The 7,386-nt window shown below is 40.1% G+C and overlaps 1 long non-coding RNA gene across 2 annotated transcripts; it reads left to right on the top strand.

The window, feature by feature from the left end:
- Positions 1-210: 210 nt before the first annotated feature.
- On the top strand, positions 211-2,610 carry LOC107277451 (uncharacterized). Of its 2 annotated transcripts, none has more exons than XR_001542047.3 (5): positions 211-575; positions 877-1,043; positions 1,607-1,684; positions 1,847-1,895; positions 2,339-2,610. It is a non-coding gene; the product is annotated as an uncharacterized lncRNA (long non-coding RNA). The 2 variants fall into 2 exon arrangements; XR_001542048.3 differs by having other exon boundaries at positions 1,604-1,684.
- Positions 2,611-7,386: the final 4,776 nt, after the last annotated feature.

Genomic DNA, 7,386 nt, shown 5'->3' with positions numbered 1-7,386 from the left:
GACCAGTGGGACTAGCGGTGAGGGAAAACTTACCGAGTCTCATCATATAAAGGAACTCGGGAACCATTCGATATGAACATGTGAAGAAACCGGGGCCCACCTGCCAGTTAATTGTGTACATCGGATGGAGATCCAACGATCTAAATTTGCTTGCCCTTTCATATATAAATTCCGAACCCTAGCACCCTCACCAACCCCTTTCTCCTCCCACTCTCAGCCGCCACCCCCATTCGCCTGCTCTCCCGAACCACCGCAGCCTCCTCCCGCTCGCCGCTCCTCAAGCTGCAACGAGGACCAACGCCTACGCCACCTTCTCGAGCTATAGCTGTGGCCGGCATCGACGCCGGTGCCTCCTCCTCTTTTCCCCAACCAACGCCGGTGTAGCACCGGTCCGCGTCCTTTTCCCTCAACCTGGGATCCTAGATCTGTTGCGCGGCCGTCCCCTCGTCAAGTCGGATGGCCTGAACCTCCGCCGTGGCTCCTCCTCAAGCCGGATGCCATGGATCTACCGCGACCGGCCCCCTCATCAAGCAACCCAACCGAGATCCGCCATGGTCGCCTCCTGGCCATGCAAGGTAAGACCTTTTCCTCCCCCGCCATCTGCATTATAGCTGCGGCATCATTAGCCACCAGCAGTAGCAAGACCTGCTTAGCAAGTCAATTAGCGACCAGTCCTCTTTGGCATCTCAAGCCACATTAAAATAATTTGTCTAACTACTTACATTGGTATCAACAATGAGCTGGATGGCTTGTAGTGTAGTGAAATTGCTTCATAATGGTCTTCAAATAGTCCCTGTATTATAAGTTGACTGCCTAATAAAATTAAGAAAATACTTCTTATGATGTACTTCTGTGATGTTTTTTTTTACCTGACAGGTTATTGGAGATTATTAGTTGACTCAATTAGTGGCTTGGGCACAAGCTTTAATGCGCTTGCATAGACAGGTGGATCCACGGTAGTAGCCGAGCATTCTTAGCCGTGCAGCAGAGGGTGGTGCCAAAGCCTGAGCTCTGGGATGATGCAGTGATTTGGGAAAAACAAGGTGAGTACATAATTTCGGACTCTGCATCCTGTGATTATCATGTGCTTGCAGTGGATATGACTGATGCCTAGTGCGCTACTTACAATGCTATCCCTACTTACAATGCTAATCTAAAATCATTCAAGTGGTTGTTGTACATCATTCTTAAACGTGGTACCAAGGGATATTGTTCATTTAGGATGAACTTATCGTAACCCTGAAGAGTAGCTATTTTAATTATTATATGCAAATTATTCAAAAGCAAGAATTATGTCTCATTTTGGTTGAAAAGCTATTAATAATAGTATTTCATGGCCTTATAGCAAGAATCCTGGCTCATTTTAGGCCTTGTTCAGTTAATCCCAAGGAGGGATTTGAGGGGATTTATTCCACACCTACTGGGGTGTGGAATTATTTCCCTCCAATCATCTTTAGTACCCTCCAAAGTGAACAAGGCCTTATGCAAGGGAATTTAAAATTTGTTAAGAATGTTGTATTTTATGTGGTTTAAACTCTAAACTTTAGACAATAATCTGATGCTAATGTACATGCTAAATATATGCATTTCATTGTTGATGCAGCAGTTTGCTCCTGGAAGCATACTTCTGTAGGTTCAAGCATATCTATACTTAGTAGGGCTGAACTTGTTCACAAATTCAAAGGTAATGATGCATTCTCCGTCATTGTGTATCCTCTATGATGTTTACTGCTGCGAGGTTAAAAAAATCCTCTACTCTCAATAACAAACATTATGGTCCACTAGTTTTATTTACTCTAGCCATTCTCCTGGTCACAAATTTTTAAGTGTCTTCTCATGATTTCAGATATGATCAACGTGAGGCTTATGGGAGCTTCCCCAATGGATAAATTTAGGTAAGAACGTATAGAGAACTTAGTAGTTTTACAACATCTCTTAAAGTTTTAGTTAGTACATCTCTCAAAGTCTGAACTTCAATATTTGTTGTGTTGCACTTTTTGTGCTATCTACCCTATAAGTAGCACAAATCAAGGTTGGCTGGCTCAACCGTTCAACCGTTAACTGGTTAAGATTGTTCCAAATCATAACATCAGCATGTTTGTCAATTCTCGTTAGATGAATAAATAGTGAAGTTTGTTGTTGACACAGTGACAACTATTTAGGATACTCCACCCTATTTCTCAATCGTGTTCTTTAATCCTTGTACTATGAATAATGGTTACTTATTATTGTCTATTTTGAAACATACCATTTTGTTCTTAGATTAGGTTATAAGCAGTTACTGCTGGTTGGTTATATATGATACTTGATGCAACTTTACCATTATATATTATTTTAGGTGATTGCCCTTGGATCTCAGTGGGTTATGGTCTCCAAGACTCCAACAAGCCAACTTGATCATGATTCTTGTGTGTTGCATTCTTGATAGAGTTCAGGATGGTGCTTCAACTATGAAGAGCTTAAGCTGTTTTTTGCGGTTTTCTTAGGATTCTGTAGGACTAGTACATTGTTTCATGCTTAGATCGAGATGTATGTTGAATATTTCTTCTTTTTATTACATTTGCATGTCAATCAATATAACATACTGATGGAATACTTTACCTTGTTGAATGTATTTATGCTCTAACAGGTTTATTGCAAGTTGATTAAGATTTCATCTACACACTGTTAGTGTCCCTCAACTAGCAAATGCATATATTTTTTAAAAAATGGTTCTATTAGTGCTTCCCGAGTGGTGCAAGCAAAAGGACACGCGGTAATGATTTTTGATATTACAGAGTGGCAGCTAAGAACACACCGTAACGTGCTGTTGACGTGGCTATACCCGTTATGTCCACGTGTCAATATATAAAACTCGGGAAGCTCAGTGTCTCCGTTTGGATAGTCATCATGCCGTTAGTGGAACTTTGCAGAGTGTATTGTAGACACTCCGTAACCTCCCAACTGTTACGGAGTGTTTTTTCAGAAAACACACCGAAAGACAGCACGGGAACCTCGTATCACTCCCGGGCGTGCTGTACCACTCTGCAACATTATTACTGGGTGTTTGAAGTAGTTACCTAGCGTCCTGGCATTGTTACCGAGTGTTTTCGACACTAGGGAGCCTCTCCCATCCTAGTAGTGCAGGCTTATTAGTGAACATCCAAAAACCACTGCACAAGCTTGGCATAGGATTATGAACCGATGCTCAGTCGCAGAGAGTTTGCACACAAGAATGCAAACAACGGGAGATACTCAGTCGCAGACTCGCAGCATGCAAGATGCTAAACAAAACCTCCTGCAGCCGCTGCATCGCCTTCTCCGCTGTGAAAAATGATCTTTCTGCCAGCATAAGTTTCTGAACATCCAGCAGATGGCACTCAGGATGAAGGTAACAGATTGGAAGTATTTATAGTAGCTCTGATACCTTCCATGCCCACACTGTTTGTGTTTGTTTTCATGTATGACAAATAGATTTTGCTCTTTGCTGGAAGCGAGATTCCACACTTTCTTCATCAACTCTCACTGTCTCAATATGCATATATGCTCAAATCTGTTGCCTGTTGCCTCAAATTTATATGCTGATCAGCATCGAATGGACACGTAATCTTACAGAAAAAAAAATCGAATGTACGTATATGGTACTCGGAAGAGAGAGGCCAGGAGTGCTTCGATGATTTTGTATTGTATATTTGTATTGGATAGGTTTAAATAGGCCTGGACAACCATGGTTAATTGGTTAATTTGTATTGGATGTTCCGGTCTAAGCTCTTTGATGAATAACGCAAAACTCATTGTGACGAGGTCAAGACTCCAGACAAATGTTTATGACTTCAACTGGATATTTCTATCAATTTCTCCAACATTGTAGTTTCAAATTTCAAGCAGCAGTGCATAATGCAGTTCTCGTGGTAAATTTGACTCGACTCAAAACAGAGTTTAAACATGTGTAAGTTCTTCTACAGCGTATGTACACTGTTTTCTTCTCACCGATACGTTTTGTAACGAGATAATTAAGTTACCGGCATAATTTTGTCACATCTCTCCTAAGAACAGCCAAGCAGGTCATGCAGAACTAACAATCCTAGACGTCTGCACGAGCTCTTGAATACAGCAGATTGAATGCAGAGAAGCGAAGAGCATCAGTGAGAGCATGCTGCTAAACCAAACTTCCTCCCACCGATGCATAAGTACCACAGCAAACTGCATTCTCTACAGTGATCTGTGGGCGACGATCTGGTTGATTGGAATCCTATTGTGCTAATTTGGTTCCTGATGACTTCCATTTCGAATTCATTGATGACGTCAGAAAGAGATCAAGTCGAGTCAGATTACATATATATGATTGGTTTGCGACGGTCGATTCAAGATCGATGGAAGCTGCAACATGCATGATGCTTCGCTCTCTCATCCATTAACCAAACCGTACCTCAGCACCACTGGGGATCTGTTTTAGCCTCCATTTATAGCAGCTGTTATAGTGTCGTTTCATAATGGATGGGCTGAGAAATTCATTCTTTTCCCTTAGGAATTAATAATTACTTAAATTTTTGAATAAGACGAACGGTCAAATATGTTTAAAAAAGTTAACTATTGTTAAATATACTTTTATGTATACATATAGTTTTACATATTTCACAAAAGTTTTTGAATAAGACTAACGGTCAAACATGTTAAAAAAATTCAACGGTGTTAAATATTTAGGGACGGAGGGAGTAGTTAAAAACGGAAGAAAGAGGGTGTTTGCAGCCTTGGAGGTTCTTCATAGCAATCAAAATTAAAGGCCAAGACCGCCTTGGCAAGACGTTTTTTCATAAAAGAAAAAAGAAGAAGAAAGGATCGTTGTACAACAGTGATCATGTCATGTGGTAGCTGTGTTCTTCACTTTCCGTTACTGCTTTTGATTGATGACATCACATGCATAAATCTATGCATGAAGTACATATGGCAGAAGTTAGGAGGAAATAACGAGAAGCATAATTTTTATCATTTGATCATCATCAGCATGGGTGGCTAATTGGGCGTCGTTGTTTGAATTAATGGGCTGACACACATGTGTGAGCCTCAATTCCAGAGGCTCCGGTCGAAATTCTGATCCATCTACAAATTTGGGCATAATATATTATACTTTCATCCTCTCAGGCCTCAAATACTTTTGGCATGCTGACAATGAGCCCATGTCACTACAGGATGGATGAGATTTTGAAGGCATATTGTTGGAGCCATTTATTAAAAAAAATTAATTACAAGGCAAATTTAATTCATGCCTTCAATATTATTGTCATTAGAAGGTGTTTTTCTCAAAACGCCTCAAAATCTACTGCAGCTGCTACTTGTGCTAATCTCGATGTTAAATATGATTTTCACCCATTTTAGGTGTCAACTATTGTTAGACATAACTCATCCGACCAAGGAGCCGGATCTATAAAAAAAAAATATGGTGCCAATACTGAAAAAACCTTGCTCTCTTCTGGTAGCAACATCAGTGATTGTAATTTCGGTTTGAATTTTCGGACCCCACCGGCAAATCAATATATCGACCAAAAATTTCAGAATTTCTCAAATGTTTTTTGAATTTAGCCAAACTTTATTCAAATACAGTAAAAAATTGTTAAATTTTAAAAAATTTCGGTCCAAAAAGTGCCAAAAATCACGAAATTTCGTAAATTTTGGTCCAACCGAAATCACCGAAATTTTGGCCGAAATCGAAAATGCAAATCCTGAGCAAGATCACACACATTAATTCTTGTCCGACTCCCACAGATCATACAATCACATCCATCGCCTCCAAATTATATGCATACGGATATTATTACATCTCCTGAACTGTTGAGAGGGCCCTAGCTAAACAATCTTCCGAGACCTTTGTTAACCCTCTTGGAATGTATCAATGAGCTTGGAGGAGTTGATGAATAATGCAATCGATGGAAGAGAGCCGGAGAAAGCATGCTGCTAAACAGAAGCTCCTCCTGAACTTGTAGGGGCGTAGCAACTTCAAATCTTCAGCGGGGAATTTGGTTTGCGCTGCCGGCGAGGATCTGGCTGATGCCTCCCTCCATGACGCAGTTGTTTACCCCATCATACTCCATATGTTGTGCTTTCCTTCCTAATGACTACCATTCGTAGGATCCGCATGCGAAAAACTCGATTTTCGCAGACCTTTTCGCATATGAAGACCGTTTTTGGCTGTCTGCAAAAACCATTTCTATAGTAGTGGTATATCACATAGGAAAGAAATGAACAGCCTGTTGGTGAAGATGGTTGTAGTGATTGATTGATGGAAGCTGAAGCATGCATCTACTCTTTGATCCTTCAACTTCTCTTCAGCAGTAGAGATGACCTCTTTGAGATCCTATGGTCTAGAGTGATCGAGTGCATGAGTGCACAAGGATAAGTGTGTGCATAGGATATGTTGCAGTATTTATAGCCATGTTGTTTAATTATTTACCAGTTGAATTTATATTAGCTGATCACTGATCACTTATTCACTTTTGCTTTAAAGAGCATATGTCTAGCAATATAACTAGAATTAAATTATGGTGTGTCCTGCTTTCCACATGGAAATTGAAGAGGTAACATGTCCTAACTTGTATTTGTTGCACTAGTGTTCAAGGGTAAAAAATTGTTTTAGTATGTATCATTTTTTGTGTTTTGAGAAAACAAGTATTAATGTACCATCTGAACTATCTTTTATTGGATAGGACAAAGACAAAAGTCTTTACATTTGGACCTACAAGACCCATAACGAATCCACCGCACACGTCTTAAATATTTTGGCCCATATATATCTCAGTTGGGCCTTAATAGCAGCATGGAGACCCATATGCATTGGGCTCGAATGTTATTGTGGGTCCATGAGACCCATGTTAGATGGGCCATAATGGAATATACTATCGTGACTAATTTTCTAATAACATGGGTTTGCATTTTGACTAGCAATAAATGCAGTTATTATGCAAGTGCTGCATCCATTTTTTCGCTGTGTTTGCTTTGCAGTTGTGATTGAGTGATTAGAGGTCAATTCGCAGGCGGATCAGTGTGTTCTGTGTTGCTTAATCAATCACGCAGTTGGTAATTTTGCATTGAGCCCTGATTCCTAAAGAAATTACAAATACATGATGGATTGAGCTTGCCAAAGCAGTTCACGCATGAGTGGAACTGGTGTTACTCAAGGAATTAAACCAACTATTTTGTAGTAAAAGCACTGTAAAATTGTGAAATGTTAAATCAAATCACTTACAATAGGATTGCTTGAAGTGGATTCCGTTGTATCGTTGCCATTCCGGATCAGATGACTTTCTATTCCTATGATAAATCATAAATTTCACCACTTGAACTGGGGACATGCAAAGGCAACTGGCTAAGTGTGTTGAATAGTCGCATATTAGTTGTGGAAGTGCAAAAGAC

Source organism: Oryza sativa, chromosome 12, assembly GCF_034140825.1.
Source record: "Oryza sativa Japonica Group chromosome 12, ASM3414082v1".
In the NCBI taxonomy this organism is placed as follows: Eukaryota; Viridiplantae; Streptophyta; class Magnoliopsida; order Poales; family Poaceae; genus Oryza; species Oryza sativa.
Note: the sequence above shows the minus strand (reverse complement) of the source record. Positions and strands in the feature narration are given on the sequence as shown.